Source organism: Pleurodeles waltl, chromosome 1_2 (assembly GCF_031143425.1).
Source record: "Pleurodeles waltl isolate 20211129_DDA chromosome 1_2, aPleWal1.hap1.20221129, whole genome shotgun sequence".
Lineage (NCBI taxonomy): Eukaryota > Metazoa > Chordata > Amphibia > Caudata > Salamandridae > Pleurodeles > Pleurodeles waltl.
In genome coordinates, this window is record NC_090437.1 from 923,017,676 (window position 1) to 923,037,055 (window position 19,380).

Consider the following 19,380-nt stretch of genomic DNA (forward strand, 5'->3'; position numbering starts at 1 on the left):
CCAATTTTACATGTAAGTCAGTATGTGTTTTGCCTGTCTCACTGGGATCCTGCTGCCAGGACCCCAGTGCTCATAGTTTGTGGCCTAAATGTGTATGCCTGTGTAGTGCCTCACTGTGTCACTGAGGCTCTGCTAATCAGAACCTCAGTGCTCATGCTTTCTCTGCCTTTAAATTTGTCACTATAGGCTAGTGACTACGTTCACCACTTCTAATTGCCATACTGGACCCACCTTATAAGTCCCTAGTTTATAGTACCTAGGTACCCAGGGCATTGGGGTTCCAGGAGATCCATATCGGCTGCAGCATTTATTTTGCCACCCAAAGGTAGCTCAGACAAACCCTTACACAGGACTGCCATTGCAGCCTGCGCGAAATAACGCACACATTATTTCACAGCCATTTTCATTTCACTTAAGTAACTTATAAGTCACCTATATGTCTAACTTTCACTTGCTGAAGGTTGGGATCAAAGTTACTAAGTGTGAGGGCATCCTTGCACTAGCAAAGGCGTCCCCACATAGTCCAGGACCATTATACGTGTGCACTACATATAAGTCAATACCTATTTGTAGCTTCACAATGGTAACTCCGAATATGGCCATGTTACATGTCTAAGATCATGGAATTGTCCCCCCATTCCAAATATGCAATTCCATGCATCCTGGGGGCTCCACTATGGACCCCTAGTACTTCCAAACTAGCTCTCTGAGGCTTGCACTGCAGCTACAGCTGCTGCCACCTCACAGACAGGGTTCTGCCCTCTTGGGGTCTGGGCAGCCCAGTCACAGGAAGGCAGAACAAAGCATTCCCTCTGAGAGCAGGGTGTCGCACCCTCTTCCCTTGGAAATAAGTGTCACAGGCTGGGGAGGGGTAGCCTCCCCAGCCTCTGGAAATGCTTTGAAGGGAACAGATGGTGCCCTCATGCATAAGCCAGTCTAAACCAGTTTAGGGAACCCCAGTGCCTGCTCTGGCATGAAACTGGACAAAGGAAAAGGTAGTGACCACTACCCTGTCCATCACCACCCCAGGGGTGGTGGCCCGAGCTCCTCCAGTGTGTCCCAGACGTCTGCCATCTTGTTTTCAGAGGTGTGGAGGCCTCTGAGTGGCCAGTGCCCACAGGTGACATCAGAGACCACTCCTGATAGGTGCATACCTGGGTAGGTAGCCAATCCTCCTCTCAGGGCTATTTAGGGTCTCTCCTGAGGGCTTCTCTTCAGATTACAACATGCAAGAATTCACCAGGACTCCTCTGCACTTCTCTCTTTGACTTCTGCCACAGATTGACCGCTGACTGCCCCAGGATGCCTGCAAAACTGCAACAAAGTAGCCAGAAGACTACCAGCGACATTGTAGCGTCTAATCCTCCTGGCTTTCTCAACTGTTTCCTGGTGGTGCATGCTCTGGGGGCTGCCTGCCTTCACCCTACACTGGAAGCCACTAAGAAATCTCCCGTGGGTTGACGGAGTCTTCCCCCTGCTTCAGCAGGCACCAAACTACAGCCTCACCGGTACTCTGGGCCCCTCTCATCCTGACGAGCGTGGCCCCTGCAACACAGGTGGTGGACCCAAGTGACCCTGACTGTCCCGAGGTCCAACTGTCTGAATTTGGAGGAGGTAAGTCTTTGCCTCCCCTCCCCAGACAGTAATCCTGTGCACCGTGTGACCTCTCTCACAACTGCTGTTGCTGCAGAACCTCCTACCTCATTTAGTTAATGCAAAACCAGCATCTTCTTCCAACTGGAGGTAGTCATTTTGCACCTTCATCCGGGGTTTAGTGGGCTCCTGCCCCCCCGGACACTTTAGCGACTCTTGGACTCAGTCCCCTTCCTTTACAGGTCTTCTGGTCCAGGAATCCGTCTTCAGTGCTTTGCAGTGTGGTGTGGTCCTTGCAAAATCCTTTATCATGACTTTAGCGTGTTTTGGGGGAAATAGTAGTACTTTATCCCTACTTTCCTGGGGTGGGGTCTCCTTTACACCCTGGGGGTTTTCTTACACTCCCAGCGACCCTCCAGATACAAAACTTACCTAGGGGTGCATTCGTGGTTCGCATTCCACTTACTTAGTATATGGTTTGTGTTGCCCCTAGGCCTGTTGCATCCTATTGTGTTTTACGGATTTTGCACTACTTTCTGACTGTTTTACTTCCCTGATTTGGTTATTTGTGTATATTTTGTGTATGTTACTTACCTCCTAAGGGAGTATATCCACTGAGATATTTTTGGCACATTGTCATTAAAATAATGTACCTTTATTTTAGTAACTCTGAGTATTGTCTTTCTTATGATATGGTACCTATATGATATAGTGGTTTTGCATGAGCTTTGCATGTCTCCTAGTTCAGCATAGGCTGCTCTGCTATAGCTACCTCTATCAGTCTAAGCTGCTAGAACACTACTACACTCTACTAATAAGGGATAACTGGGCCTAGTATAAGGTGTAAGTACCCTTGGTACCCACTACAAGCCAGGCCAGCCTCCTACAGGGGGAGGTAAGAAACAGGGACAATGGCTGCCATCAGGGAGGAGGCCAGAGCCTGGATTGATCTCTGTTGGGCCGCCATTCCAGAGTGAATGCCTTCCAGGAATGCATTTATTTGTTGCAAGTGGGCTGCCAGCCTCTGGTTGGCATTCACAACGATTGACTGCCCAACAGAGGTGGATCAAGAAGGTCAATAGCCTCCTCATTCAGGGCAGTAGGGCTAACTGGGGCAGGGCCTGAGGTGCCTGGGGTGAAGGAGATGCCCACCGTCCTGGGTGAGCGGGCACAGAAACACGCTGAGGGGCTGCTGGGAGGGCGGTCTGGTACGGGGTGGCGGCTGTTCCTGTAGTTTGGGTGGGCACAGAGGGGTCCGCCACCAGCAGTGAGCTTCCATCAGAGGAGGTATCACTGTCAGAACTGTCTCCTCCAGTCTCCGCCATGGTGCTCCCCTCACCCTCCGTCCCACTGGTGCTCTCACCGTCAGTGGATTTGTCCTCCTGGGCCCTGTGGGATGCAGCTGTCACAGGTGCCTCTGCTCCTCCGCCAGATGGTGCTAATGCACATAAGGACAGGGTGACAAAACAAAAAGGGGGGGAGAGACAAAGGATGTCCGTGGTCAATTTCGGCAACAACACAACAGTTGGCGTACACGACACACACACACACAGGGAACAGCCCTACGCACTGGGCAATGCACTAACACTCACAATGCTAGCCACCAGGCCATGGACAGGGATACCTAATGCCAATTGCAGCATACGTGAGGTCCACAGACACCTGCCCAGTAGTGGATGCCTACCAATTCTTTTGGAGGAATGTTTACATCAGACCCTGTCCAACATGGGCCCTACCCTGCAATGTCCAGCCTGGCCTAGGGGCACCCACAGGCCCACATCCCCCACCCGGATGCCACCCCACCACGTGCAAGTAGAATATTGGGGCACTGTACTCACCCCACTTGTGGCTGCTGTGATGCCCCCAAGCGCCCATCCAGCTCCGGATGGGCCACTGCCAGTATGTGGGCCATCAGGGGGGTCATGGTTTGACGGGCTCCCCTTCCTCGTTGGGAGGCCATCCCCAGCTGGACCTCCACCGTCTTCCGTGCCCATCGTCTCAGGTCCTCCCACCATTTGCGACAGTGGGTGCTCTGCCTTCCGGAGACCCCCAGGGTTTGCACGTCCTTGGCGATGGCACGCCATATACCCTTTTTTTGCTGGGCGCTGACCTGCAGAGAAATACACTTAGGAAAAGGTATCAGTCAGACCGTCCTGCCTGTTACACTCATGGCCCACCATAGCCCTCACATCCCCTTATGCACAGACATTGCCCATCATACATGCAGCATGCTGCCCAGAGCCCTTCCACTAACTCCCCCCACACAAGGCCCTCACACAAAGCACTCCATGCATTCATGCCCCATGCATCGTGCTCACAGTGTAGTCACCTGTTGTTCTGGAGGCCCATACAGCATTCGGGACTGGGGTAGGACCCCATCCACCAGTCTCTCCAACTCCCTAGCAGTGAAGGCAGGGGCCCTTTCCTCAGTGACACAAGCCATGGTCGGTTCCAGACACAGGTCACAGCAGCACTTGCAGAATAGGTCCTCTCCTGTTGAAGGTCAGATAGCAAGTGAGTGAACAGATAGAAAATCGTAGTCACATCCACGGCGGTGCGTACCGTCACCACCGGCGTACATCACCATTGGCCACTGTAACTCATAGGGTCCAATGGTATCCAATGAGGAGTTGTATGGCGGTTCTGGACCACCTCCCGCAACGGCCCACAATGCCAGCGGAATTACTTCATTTCCACATGTCCCTCCATCCAGGACAGGTGGACGACATTTCAGGGGGGGCAGACCACGCCACCTAACTGCGTCACAGTACACATAGGCACCATTTGGGCCTATCCAATAATATACTGTTACAGTCACAACATGCAATGCAGTGTAGTGTTTGGAAATATGAAATACTGACCAGCTGCTCACCGTTTCCCCCTAGATTGCAATCGCTGCGGATGAATAGGAGATGGAGACATCCCCCCATCTACAGGCCCCTTATGGACTTGGCAACAATGGAGGACAGGCACATTATCCTCACCTATAGACTGGACAGGGCCACAATCACAGAGCTGTGTGCCCAATTAGAACCTGAGCTGGTATCCGCTATCCATCAGCCCACCGGGATCCTCCCTCTTGTGCAAGTCCTATCTGTGCTCCATTTCCTGGCAACTGGCTCCTTCCAAGTGACAGTGGGCTTGGCAGCAGGAATGTCCCAGCCAATGTTCTCAATAGTGCTGACCAGAGTGGTGTCTGCCCTGATTAAACACATGCGCAACTACATCGTTTTCCCCCAGGTGAAGGACTTGGCCACAGCGAAAGCTGATTTCTATGCAATGGGACATATCCCCAACATTATTGATGGTACACATATTGCATTTGTACCCCCCTGGAGAAATGAACAGGTGTTCAGAACTCGAAAGAGCTTTCACTCCATGAATGTGCAGATAGTGTGCCTGGTGGATCAGTACATCTTCCATGTCAATCCAAAGTATCCTGGGTCTGTGAATGATGCCTTTATCTTAAGAAATAGCAGCATCCCATATGTGATGGCTCAACTCCAGAGACACCGGGTGTGACTAATAGGTGAACCCTGGTTCCCACCCAGTAGGTGTTGATTTATGGGTATGGTGTGGGCCCTAAGGGTTAGTGTGTGGCTAACAGTTGTCCCTTGATATTTGCAGGTGACTCTGGTTACCACAACCTCTCATGGCTACTAACCCCTGTGAGGAATCCAAGGACAAGGGCAGAGGAACGTTACAATGAGGCACATGGGCGAACAAGAAGAATCATAGAAAGGACATTCAGCCTCCCGAAGGCCAGGTTCTGTTGCCTCCATCTAAAGGGCAGATCCATGTACTACTCACCTAAGAAGGTCTGCCAGATCATCATGGCATGCTGTATGTTGCACAACTTTCCATTACGTCTCCAGGTGCCTTTTCTGCAGGAGGAGGAGGGTGGAGATGGTTGTGTGGCAGCAGTGACCCTATGGACAGTGAAGATGAGGATGCAGAAGATGAGGATGAGGACAACAGAAGTGCAATAATACGACAATACTTCCAACGACACACAGATAAGACGCTGTCAATTCACTTTACATTGACAGTTTTGCGTTTGACATTGTCACTGGCAGGCTGATTTTCCCACTTCTACAGCCACTTGCTGTACCCTTTGGCATCTCTATTAGCAGATATTTGTGCCCCACTATTGCTTCTGGCGTGTTGACTGCAGCCAACTACAGGTCATTCCTATGTATACATTACTGTACTGTTGTATTGCAGTGTTAAAAGCTTGTTAAACAAATACTTTGTTCAATCATTTGACATACTCCATACTTTTATTTATTCAAATGGTGTTTATTTAGGTGCTAATACGTGGAGGGGATGTGCAATTTACTGGGATGATGATGGAGGAATGTCCAGGATGGAGTCCAGTCTATGTAGATCACAGGTGCATTGTCCAAGGGGGCATAGGAAGTGGAGCAATGGCAGTTCATGGTGGACAGGGTGACATAGTGGGACACAAGGGTGACAGTCAGGCGAGTCTTATTTCCTGGCGGGGGTCTTGGCAAAAGTCTCTGGCTTCTGCATGGATTGCAGGGACCATTTGTGGGATGGTTCACTCTCTGCAGGGGGTGGGGTGCTGGTGGCCTGTTGGTCCTGTGGCGGGGCCTCCTGTCCACTAGAGGCAGCAGAGGTGGAAGGCTGTTCATCGGCTTGGATAGTGTCAGGGGCCCGCTGGTGTGCCACTGCCTCCCTCATGGTGTTGGCCATGTCTGCCAGCACCCCCACAATGGTGACCAGGGTGGTGTTGATGTCCTTCAAGTCCTCCCAGATGCCCACATACTGTCCCTCCTGCAGCCACTGGGTCTCTACCAACTTGTCCAGTATATGGCCCATCGACTCTTCGGAATGGTGGTATGCTCCCAGGATGTTGGTGAGTGCCTCCTGGAGAGTCGGTTTCCTGTGCCTGTCCTCCCCCTCTCTCACAGAAGTCCTCCCAGCTTCCCTGTTGTCCTGTGCCTCTGTCCCCTGAACCATATGCCCACTGCCACTGACCCCAGGTCCCTGATCGTCCTGTGTTTGTGGTGTGCCCTGGGGTCCCTGTAGTAGTGAACACACTGCTGATTGATGTTTCCTGGGGACAGATGTATGGGCCCACTGGGTGGGTACTGTGCTGGTGTTTCCTGAGGGGGGAGGCTCTGTTGTGGTATGGGACTGTGCCTAGGTAACCAACTATCCTGAGATTCCTGATGGGCCAGGTTGGTCATCCAAATCCAGGCGTCCAGAGCTGCTGTCATCACTTTGGGCCTCTTCTGGGGGTGGACTGGATGTTGCTGGCACCTCCTCTCCGGGACCTGTGGGGGTGTAAATGCAGTGTTATTGTTTCTGTGTATATCATCTGGTGCATGGGTGTGTTGCCCTCTATGTTTGTTATTGCCCGGGCAGCTTTTTTCTTGTGTGAGTAGTTATTCAGTGGGCTAGGTGATTCTCTCTAGTTTGCATGCTTTAGTGATGGGTGTCCATGGATGATCTGTGATGGGGGTCCGTGCATTGGTGTTGCATGCAGGGCCTGGTATTGGGAGGGGTGGGTTGTGATGGTGGGGTGTGTGGGAGGTGATGGATTGATGGGAGTGAGGGCAAGGATGGGCGTTTGTGAAGACATGCAGATGGGGGGGTGAAAGTAAAAAAGGGTTAACTTACCAGAGTCCAGTCCTCCTCCTACTCCTGCCTGGCCTGCAGGATGCATGATTGCCAAGACTTGCTACTCCCATGTTGTTAGTTGTGGTGGAGGAGGCGGGGTCCACCACCAGTCCTCTGTACAGCTATTTGGTGTCTTGCTGCTGTGGAACGCACCTTTCCCCGTAGGTCGGTCGACCTCTTCCTGATGTCGTCCCTTGTTCTGGGGTGCTGTCCCACAGCGTTGACCCTGTCCACGATTCTCTGCCATAGCTCCATCTTCCTAGCAATAGATGTCTGCTGCACCTGTGAGCTGAATAGCTGTGGCTCTACCCAGATGATTTCCTCCACCATGACCCTTAGCTCCTCCTCAGAGAACCTGGGGTGTCTTTGTGGTGCCATGTGTGTAGTGTGAGTGGTGTGGGTGAGGGTGTGTGGGGTGATGTGTTGGGGTGTGTGATGTAAGATGCGTGGATAGTGTATAGGTGATGGTGGTGTGTGTCTGTGGTCTTGTCTGTGGTCTTGCTATCACTATTGAATGTCCACTGCGGTGATTCATGGGTCATAATGCTGTGGGCATAGTTCTGTTGGCGTAATGGTGTGGGTTTTGCTACCGCCAGTTTATCACTGACCTTTGGGCTAGTGGACTTGTGTGTGTGGCTGTATAGTGACGGATTGCAATGTGTGTGTTATGATATGGGTAGTGGTAATCCGCTGCGGCGGTGGTATGTTGGCGGCAGTCAGCATGGCGGTAAACGGTACTTACCGCCAATGTCATAATGAGGGCCTAACTCTCTAAAAGAAATGATCACCATGTATAAGCACTCCATGGGGCAGGCATGTAGGAGTACACTTATGTGAATATGATTCAGCAAGTTGAAAATAGGTGCCTGAAAAGGATGCTTTCAGTCCCCTCTAGCTGCTCCAATTATACATGTCATGCAGAACTTGGTGTACCATTCATAGCAGACAAAATCCATGCCGTTCCATCCTATTGTGGAGAGCTCTATGGGCAAAAGAGGCTGCTTCGATGAACAGGAAGATAATAGGTGACTGTGTGGCCAGGAGGAGGCTTTGCAAATTCCTCGGCTGAATTATATCAAGACTTTATGTGAAAGCATTTGTCCGTCTAATTTCATTTGAGAACCCAGAATCCATGAGGGGAGTAAATGAAAGAGATCTCTCCTTAAGAATTATTACGATGAAATGAAAGAGAGGTAAATTAGGGCAATTAGCAAGGCGACTGTGGTAGCACATAGCCCTTTGATAACAGTGCTTGGTCTCCAGCCTTACCTTAATATGATACAGAATGTGCAATATATATTTTTATTAACTAAATTTAGGTCAAGCAATATTTGTATACTTTTATATACCTTTAAGGAGGAAAATAGTAACAGTGCCCAACTACCACTATGTACAGGTGATAATTTCTTGGAGAAAATTGCTTTTCACCTAACCTTTTTTGCGAATTCTACGTAGCACCAAGGAAAATATTTATTTTATTGATGTTAAAATCTTCGTACAATGTAGATCGGCCTTTGTGTACCTCCGGCAACTTAATTCATGTTTTATTTGTTCTTTGATTATGAATTTTTTTTGTGCAAGTAAAAAAACTTGAAAGAGGGGTATTAGATTAGAAATTGTTATTGTTTTTATTATGAATGTTTGGTGGAATGTCTATGAACTGGGGGGTATTTTTCCTGACACATACTGATGTTTTTATGATTGGACGCAGGATGGTTTTCCATAGATTGTGTCGTCAGGTAAATAGGACTTTTATATGTCATTGTTATGTATGCTAAAGTTTTATTTAACTTGATGTTGATTTGTGACATATGGCTAACTAAGCCGAATAAAGTCTACTTGACTTGAACAACAAAGTAACACCTCTTAAATCCCCAACATATATGTAAATTATTATTACTAATAATTATAAACTATCCTTTCTATGCCCCCAAAATTGGACAATGTTTTTTTTCTTTGTTTAGAATGTATAAAATATAAATAAATGAATATCATTTAAAAAATATATAAGTTAATAATTAGTCTATTCTAACTAAAATATAATTGAAATAGAGCACTATCCAGCCGCAATCCACCTCTCAATCTGTAAACAATTGCAATGTAAAAATAGTAATACATTGTACAAAATGATTTAACATACAGATTCAATATTAACAATTAAAATGTATAATATAATTACATGCGTTTATATTTCTCATTAATCATTAGATCTGTTAAATAATAGACTACCCAGCCAAGCTCCAATTAAAATGGACAAGCCAAAAACAATACATATAATAGAGTATCAACACTGTTGCTGCTAGACCTCACCACAACCCCCCAGTGCTAAGGGTATTTGAGGTAGTTTGTGCTTAGGACTCCATACCTTTTTGTCCAATAAGCTATCCATGCCACAATTTTGTAATTTTTTTTGCAACATCCTGGGAGTTCCAAATGTATCCAGGGTTTGTGTATTCCCTTAGAGGGAACTGAGAAATTAGCCAACACATAGATACATCTTGTTTATTGGGGAACAAATGCAAAACAAAGTGCTGCTGAAGGAAGTCTCTGTTTTTTCCCTGCAAATGGCATCAATGAAAGGTTTGTGGTGCTAAAATCACCACCTTCCCAGCTTCCAGAAACAGACAGATTTAATTCAGCAAACCACATTACTGGCATTTTTGGCATTTCACTGGGAGGAAGCCCTTTTTTCCTGTGTTTGTGCTTTCAACCTCCTGCTAGTTTGTGGTAGAAACGGGTGTGAAAACTATGGTGAATCTCAGAAAGCTATACATTTCCAATAACTAGACAACATTCTCAATTTAGCAAGGGGTCATTTGTTTTGGTCCTTCAAGGTTTTTCCAAAGAAGTTGTGAAAGAAAAAAAATGAAAATAAGTAGTAAAAAGCTGACATTTGTGGCGTTTTCATTTGTAACTTCTCATCATGATGGAAGATTTACAAAAGCTATATACCATTACATCTGCAAGACCCTTCTGGTTGTGGGACTTTACAGGGTTTGTGGGTTTTCCAAGAACTCGAGGTACCTAGAGCCAATGCCACCTTGCAATGATTTTTCATTGTGTACTAGGTATAGGGCGATTCATATGGTAAAATATAAATGTTTTAAAATAGGTATCAAGGAACCCAATGTGTTTCTGAAATGGGCACAAGATATGGAGTTTAGACGAAGGGGTTGCTTGCACATCTCTGAATTTGTGCATACCCATAAAAGCATGTGAATTAGAAGGTAATTCTCAAAATGACGTCTTTCTTACACATTGTCTTATATTTGGATGGTGTAAATGCAGAGAAATAAAACTGGCAGTAACAATTGTTCAACTATTCTATGTTTCCCTAAGTCTCCTAACAAAAATGTTCCCTAACTTGTGAGTGTAGGCTTTGGTCCTTGTTCCTGCAACAGGAAACGTTCCAAAAGGCAACATGGACTCATCAAATTTTTCCACTGAAAACCAACTGTTTTTTTGCAATGTGCCTAGCTGTGGATTTTGGGCTTTAGTTCAGCCAGCACCTAGGGAGACCTAGAAAACCTGTACATTATTTAAAACTAGACACCTATGGGAATCCAGGATGGTGTGTCTTTCATGGCTCTCAACAGGTTGTGTTACCCGGAATCCCTTGCAAATTTCAAGTCTTGACTAAAAAACACATTTCCTCACATTTCTGTGATGGAAAGTTCTGGGATCTGCAAAAACCACAAACCTCCTTCCACCCAACATTCCTGTAAGTGTTCTGATAAATATGGTACCTCAATTTTGTGGATAGGCTTATTGCCTTGACAGGAAACTGTCCAAAAAGTAATATGGACGATTCACATTTTTCAACACAAAACTGACCTGTTTTTTACAAAGTGGGTTGCTGGGGTTTTTGAGCCATAGATTAGCAGGCACCTAGGAAAAGTTTACAACTAGATGCCTCATGGAATCCAGGATGGGGTGACTTGCATGGCTTTCACCAGGTTCTGTTACCCAGAATTCCTTGCAAACCTCAAACTTTAACTAAAAAACAATTCTGTGATTGAAAGTTCGGGAATCTGCAGAGAGCCGCAAACTTCCTTACACCCAGCATTCTCATAAATCTTCATATAAAAGTGGTACCTCATGTGTGTGGATAGGCCTAGTGTCCGCGACAGGAAATGGCCCAAAACACATTAGTAATTCAAATTTTTCCACCCAAAACTGACCTGTTTCTTGCAAAGTGTGTAGCTGTGGTTTTTGTGCCCTAGGCACCTGGAGAACCCTAGCAAACCTGTACATTTCTGAAAACTAGACACACAGGGAAATCCAGGGTGGGGTGGTGCATGGAACTCATGAGGTCTTTTTACCCACAATGCCTCGCAAACCTCAAACTTTGCCTGAAATCACATACTCCCCTTACATTGCTGTGATAAAAACTTCGGGAAGCCATAAAAAATTGTGAGGAAAATGTGTGTTTTAAGTCAGTATTTGAGGGTTGCAGGGCATTGTGGGTAAGAAAATGGTGTGGGGTGCATGTGACGCACCCTACCCTCCCACATATGTCTAGTTTTCAGAGCTGTCTAAGTTTGGTAGGATTTCCCAGGTGGCAACCTACCAAGCCCAAAACGTGGAGCTGTTCACCATTGAGGTGGGATTATACTGTGAGTATCCAAACTCTCCTGGCCATTTGTAAAAACAACACCCATAAGAATCAAATATCCTCTTGTTTGCCATTGGGATGATATGCTTTTGTCTGCAGGGGAGCAAAAAGACTGTTTCCCCATTTTTTAGGGGATGGGGGCATGGCCATGCCCATGCTTGGCAGCCCCCACTCCTCCTACAAATAGAAAATCAAAAAAATAATCCCAGGTGTCTAGTTGGCTATCTGCCACACTGGAAGAGAGCAGATCAGGGAATTGCCCCATCTGCCCAGCACAGGGAGCAGAAAGACTGTTTCCCTGTTTAAAAAGAAAAAGATGTGGGGCTGGAGGCATGGCCATGCCCCAGCTGGGCAGCCCCACCCTCCAAAAGTAAGTAATCCCTGTTACCTAGTAGGCTTTCTGTGGTAATTTCCCCCATCTGCTCCCCTAGGGGGAGCCAAAAAACTGTTTCCCTTTTTTAGGGGGTGGGAGCATGGCCATGCCCATGCTAGGAAGTCCCTACCCCTAAAAGTAAAATATAAATAATCCCTGATGTCTAGTGGTTTTCTGCCCTCCTTGGGGGCAGATTGGCCTGACAATATGGCCAATCTGGGGGCAGAAAATGGCTATAACAGTGCTCCCATAATGGGGAGTGACCCTTGTGTAAATGGCTGCTCCCTGACTTGTTATTTAAACATTCCCAGTGTTTAATGATTTTCTGCCCACCTTGGGGGCAGATCCGCCTACAAATATAACCCATTTGCTCCCATGGGGACAGAAAACAGCCAACATAATGTCCCCCTAAATAGGTAGCAACCCTTGCCCAGGGGGCTACTCTCGGGCATATATTTTTAAAGTCCCTTGAGTGTGGTGGTTTGCTGCCCCCCTGGGGTAGATCAGCCTACAAATAAGGCCAATCTGCCCTAGCGGGGGGGGCAGAAAGATCTCAAAATGTTTCCCCAATTACAGGGAGTAGGCATTGCCTAACGGGTTACTCCTGCAGCTAAAAAAATTCCCTGGTATCTAATGGAGTGGATCACCCCTTGGGGATCGCCCTCCTTCAGTGATCCCCAAATAGAGGTTCTCCCCATTCCAGTGATGCCTCATCCATCTGAATTGGTACTCGAGGGCTATGCAGTAAAAGTGAAATGAGACTTTTATTTTCATTGAACTGATGTTAGCGCTCCATGTGCAGATCGTCATTTCAATTAAAAAAACGAAATGGCATTGGGTGCTGGGTGCTGGGGAAGCTCTTCCCCAGCTCCCGAGGCTATTTTCAGTTACAGGAAATCCCTCCAGATTTCCTGCCCCGAGCCGCCCTCAGCACGGAACAGGTTAATTGATAACATGTACATAAAATCATAACAATATTAAATTACATTAATGCTATCATTACAACAATATTTACATGTTTAATTAATATCTCCTTAAAATAAATCACTACCTTTTCCCAATTGAATCCCACAACCTCAAAAAATAACTTACAAATGAAAGATAAAATGTTTAAAAAAAATAATGTTATATATAAAACCACAGCAAAACATGCACAAAACACATAATACAATGCTATATCCCACAATATTCTAGTATACAGCATTTTAATGTTTTTATCAATATTACTATCAAACTTAGAAAGAAATTACATACTTATATTCAGTAATATACAAAACGCAATTTATGTGATCCGTATATTTTGACCAGAATACTACAGTCACTAGATATTTTGATGTCAAAATTCCAGTATTGCATATGCCTTCCTGGGCCCAGAGGACAAACCGTTTTCATGGAAGTAATTCGTTAGCACTTAGCCAATTATGTGTTTTGGGGCTCTGGGATAGGGCTGACCAGTGACCTCCTTTAAACCTTTTTTTCTGCAGAAGCACAATTGCACTTTCTAAAGTTACTTTTCGACTAAAGGTATCAAAAATCTTCTTTCACCATTGAACTCACTTTTTTAAACTTAGAGGAAAATAAGACATAATCATCACTCCAGTACTATCCCAGATGGAAATTTAAAATGGTATATTTTATTCATAGCCATTCCCATTCATGGAAAATTAACCTTTACCTTCATTTTTTGGTAAATGTTCCAAGTGAGTGCAAGCTGTTCCCGGTGTGTAGCATGCCTAATTTGTATGCATTATGCACCTAGCCTTGTGGGCTTACAAAGCAGACTTTACGGGTAACTGTGCTAAAATAAAATAAAAAATATAATTAAAAAAGGTTTTTTTACATCTCACAAGCACTTTTGTTTGCCATGTATTTACTGCAGTGTTTTTAACCTGCAGGCCACCATATGTCCTGCATTTATGTGGATGGTGCAAATCTACACTTCATCTCAAATATGACATTTAGGCCCTCATTACAACCCTGGCGGTGGGTGATAAAGTGGCGGTAATACCACCAACAGGTTTGCGGTAAGTACCGCCAAATTATGACCATGGCGGTGATATCTCTGAAAGACAGCCAATGTACCACACCTAACGCCAGTGAGGAAACAACAATCACCACGGCGATAGCCGCCTACAGCCAGATGGAAGACAAAGTTCCGACCACCATATTAAGACCCTGCAAACCACCACCTTTTCCTGGGTGGTACCAACGCCATCAAAAGCCTGGCGGAAACACATCACTGAAGAGAATAGACTCACCATTGGAGACACAGGGAAGAGCCACGCCGTCATGGAACCCGAACTGCAAGTTTTCCCGATGATCTTCTACGTTATGCTCCACCTGGAACACCAACGCCGGCGAAGACGATGATGGTGAGTACAGCCGCCTAGCACACAAGGGAGGGTGGGAGAAAAACAAGAGTCACACACACACGCACAACACACATCAGACACACACACACCATGCACACAATCAGCTGCATTACAAAAACAATTTGACCCCAAAAATCTGCAGAATAATGCTAGGACAACAGGAATTGACGAAAGTGATTAGAATCAGTTCAACAACAAAATCCATAATCGAATATGGCCATGAAACAGATATGTACACCTGTATAAAAAGAGGACACTGTCCAGTCCATAGTTCAAAGGGCCCACATGGCCACAGGGCACAGTCCAAGGCCCAACTCAAATCCTGCCCAAATCTGGATAGAACACTGCAGGGGCATCAGTTGTCAAATAGGCAGGCACCTCGGGAGGGGGGCACCTCAAGCAGATGTGGGAACAAGCCCACTGGTTCTGGAGGGGGCAACATGACCATTGTTTTATCCTGGGGAATGCAAGGCCGCAGTCTTTCAAGTGGGTGTCTTGCCGACTGGTTCTAGAGGGGGGAACATGCCCATTGCTTTGTCCTGGGGAGTGCAAGGCCACAGTCTCTGAAGTGGGTGTCTTGCTCACTGGTTCTGGAGGGGGCAACATGTCCATTGCTTTGTCCTGGGGAGTGCAAGGCCACAGTCTCTCGAGTGGGTGTCTTGCCTACTGGTTCTGGAGGGGGCAACATGCCCATTGCTTTGTCCTGGGGAGTGCAAGGCCACAGTCTCTCGAGTGGGTGTCTTGCCCACTGGTTCTGGAGGGGGCAGCCCAGACAGTAGCCCCTGGAGGGTGGACTATATAGCTTCTGCCGGCGGTTATGGCTGCATGCTGGTGGTGGATTGGGTCGGCTCCTGGGCAGCCCCTGCACTCTGTGATGGCTGCATGCTGGTGGTGGTTGGGGAAGGCTCCTGGACAGCCCCTACACTCTGTGATGGCTGCATGCTGGTGGTGGTTGAAGGAGGCTTCTGGACAGCCCCTGTGCTCACTGATGGTAGCATATCCACAGCTGGTGGACCTCTTGTCCTCCTGGTCATGGTTTCGGGATCCCTTACCCTCCCTGGCAGGGGTGGATGGGATCTTCCCCCCTCTGCCTGCTGGTGCAGGCTCCTTCCCCTTCTTCCCAGCTGGTGCAGGCTCCTTCCCCTTCCTCACAGTTGGTGCCAGACTCTTCCCTTTCATCCCAGGTTGTGCTGCCTCCTTCACTTTCAGCGTTGTTGGTCTAGTATCCCTACCATCACGATTAGGTGGTGCTACCACTGTCCCTGTGGACTGTTTGGCTGAGTCCTTGCTACCCTGCCCATATGTGCAGGACAGGGGGAGGGATAGGGAAGAGGTCAATCATGGAAAGGACAAGCTTTTTAGGTACGTTGGGGCGGGAAGAGGGAGGAGGAATGGGAGTGGAGGATGAGGGAGTGGTCGTCGGAGGTGTATATCTGCTGGATTTGGGTGCAGGTGCATGGGCTGTATGCTGTTGTGAGGTGGATAGCTGTTGGGTGTCTGAGTGTGTGCGTTGTGTCCTATGGAGGGGGCAGACACGGGACAGGACACAGGGGGCGCATGCATGGATGTTGTGGAGGTGTCTGCCAGTGAGGTGTGTGTTCTGCTTGGTGTGGTGATAATGTTGGTAGTGGATATTGATGTAATGCATGCAGGTGTGAATGTGGATGTAACTGGGTGGGAGGTGGAGGAGGAGGAGAAGGGGGAGACAGTTGATGTTGCCATGCCTGCAACTGAATGGTGTTTGTGTAAGTGCCTGTGGGATGAAGTGTAGTGCTTCTGTTTCCCTGTGCCACTCTTGTGTGTTGTCTTTTGTGCATGCTCGTCTGTCTGTGTGCTTGGGATGGGTTGGGGTTGAGGAGAATGGGGCTAGGAAGTGGAAGTTGGAGGGAGGACAGTTGAAACAGGGACAATGGCTGCCATCAGGGAGGAGGACAGAGCCTGACTCGATCTCTGTAGGGCCGCCAATCACTGTGAATGCCCTCCAGGAATGTCTTTGATCGTTGCATCTGGGCTGCAAGCCCCTGGATGGCATTCACAATGGTTGATTGCCCTACAGAGATGGATCTCAGGAGGTCAATAGCCTCCTCACTCAGGACATCAGGGCTGACTGGGGCAGGGCCTGAGGTGCCTGGGGCGAAAGAGATGCCCACCGTCCTGGGTGAGCGGGCACAGGCAACTCGCTGAGGGGCTACTGGGAGGGCGGTGCTGGTACAGGGGTGGCGGCTGTACCTGCAGCTGGGGTGGTCACAGAGGTGTCCACCACTACCAGGGAGCTCCCATCGGAGGAGGTATCAGAGTCTGTGTTATCCCCTCCAGTTTTCCCTGTGGTGCTCCCCTCACCCTCCGTCCCACTGGTTCCCTAAGCGTTGGTGGACTCTGCCTCAAGGGTCCTGTGGGATGCAGCTCCCTCTGTCACCAGTGCGTCTGCTCCTCCACCAGATGAAGCTAATGCACGTAAGGACAGGATGACAAAACAAGAAAGGGGGGAGAGAGACAAAGGATACACTGGGTCATTGACTGCAACAACACCACCGTTGGTGTACACAGAACCCTCAGTCACAGGGAACAGGCCAACGCACTACGCATTAACCTACCAGTGAAATGGCTAGTCACCAAGGAATGAGGAGGGGCACAAACCGCCAACTGCAGCACACCTGGGACCCGTGCAGCCCTGCCCAGAAGTGAATACTAACGAGCTAGGTAAGCAGTATTTTACATTCAAACCCTGAGCCACCAGAGTACCTACGCTGCTATGTCTGGCATGACCTAGGGGCACCCAAAGACACATGACCACCACCCGGATACCACCCCATCAGCCGTAAGTTGTAATGATAGACACAGTACTCATCCCTTGCGGCTGCTGTGATGCCCTCAAGCGCCCATCCAGCTCAGGTTAGGCCAACGCGAGTATGCATGCAATCAGGGTGGTCAGGGTCCAACGGGCACCCCTTCCTCATTGGAAGGCCATCCCCAGCTGGGCCTCCGCAGTCTTCCATGCCCAAGGTCTCAGGTCCTCCCACTGTTTCTGACAGTGGGTGCTGCCCTGCCATTGACTCCCAGGGTCCTCACCTCCTTGGCGATGGCACGCCATATACCTTTCTTTGATGGCCGCTGACCTGCATAGGCAATACAGACAGGAACAACAACTACTAGCAATCTTGTTCATTAGTGAGTAAACTGAAGATCAAAATATCAAATCAACAGTCCCAGAATCAGGTATCCAGTACATTTCCTCTTTAATATCTTCTTCACAGATAAATCCAGTCAAATCATGTTTCTTCGCAGAAAAATTCAGCCAAGCCAACACGTGTTTCATCTGGGTTGAATCTCCCAAAGCATGCAGGGAGATTCATCAGGCTTCATCAGGGCTTTAAGCGGCTGCCAATAACATAAATATAAATAATAATGACCATATTCTTGTTATCTACATCCTCAATAATAATCCAATAGTTATCAACACATATAGTTCACCAAAAATGCTTATATATATTATCCTTATTAACACAGTGGAAATCCCTATATATAGTAGAATAACGCCAGAAAATTACATTCTAAGAAATTATTTAAAAAAAAATTATATATATAATATCACCTACACCATACACCTCAGTGACATCCTCTATAATTTATGTGTAACAAACATGCACACAAAAGTGGGGTTCATTATTGTCACTATACGTGTATCTTTATTATAAATGTAGTATTAAAGATATTTTATGGAAAGATACCAGTTATGAGCTATCCACAGTGCTCCCTTCCAAAGTAATATCCCTAGAACCCACTAGATGAGTTGTAAATATACCTAAATAAAATAATAATTTACATAATCAATGAGTTTAATGCCTAGCGTCACAATATCCAGAAAATGTGTCCCTCTGTCAAGATGGCTTACCTCTCCAAAAATGAGTAAGTTTGATGCAAAATGTATAATAACTTGTGTAGCTGCAGTACGAATAAAGTGCTGCACCAAGTTACTGACTCGCTGTGAATAATTCTTATTTCACATTCTATAGGTTCACTCACCTCAAAGATTTAGAGCAGTGTTGCTCGTGTGTTCGCTTGTATAACACAAGTATGTGTGACTGTGTAGAACAAGCAAAGCTTCTCTTTCGGGCTAATAAAGCCCTGCTTCGTAATAATGAAAGTCAACGAAGGACTACCTTCCGTTAATGATGAACGTAATAGACGCGAGTATGTGTAACCAAGGCAATGCGTCTCTTCCGGGTTGTACATTTATGATAAAGATACACGTATAGTGACAATAATGAACCCCACTTGTGTGTGAATGTTTGTAACACATACATTATGGAGGATGTCACTGAGGTGTATGGTGTAGGTGATATTATATATTTAATTTTTTTTAAAATAATTTCTTAGAATATAATTTTCTGGCGTTATTCTACTATATATAGGAATTTCCACTGTGTTAATAAGGATAATATATATAAGTATTTTTGGTGAACTATATGAGTTGATAACTATTGGATTAATTTGGTTATTATTGAGGATGTAGATAACAAGAATATGGTTATTATTATTTATATCTATGTTATATCTATGTTATTGGCAGCTGCTTAAAGCCCTGATGAAGTCAATGGGGGAGATGCAACCCAGATGAAACACGTGTTGGCTTGGCTGAATTTGTCTGTGAAGAAACATGATTTGACTGGATTTATCTGTGAAGAAGATATTAAAGAAGAAATGTACTGGATACCTGATTCTGGGACTGTTGCTTTGATATTTTGATCTTCAGTTTACTCACTAATGAACAAGAGTGCTAG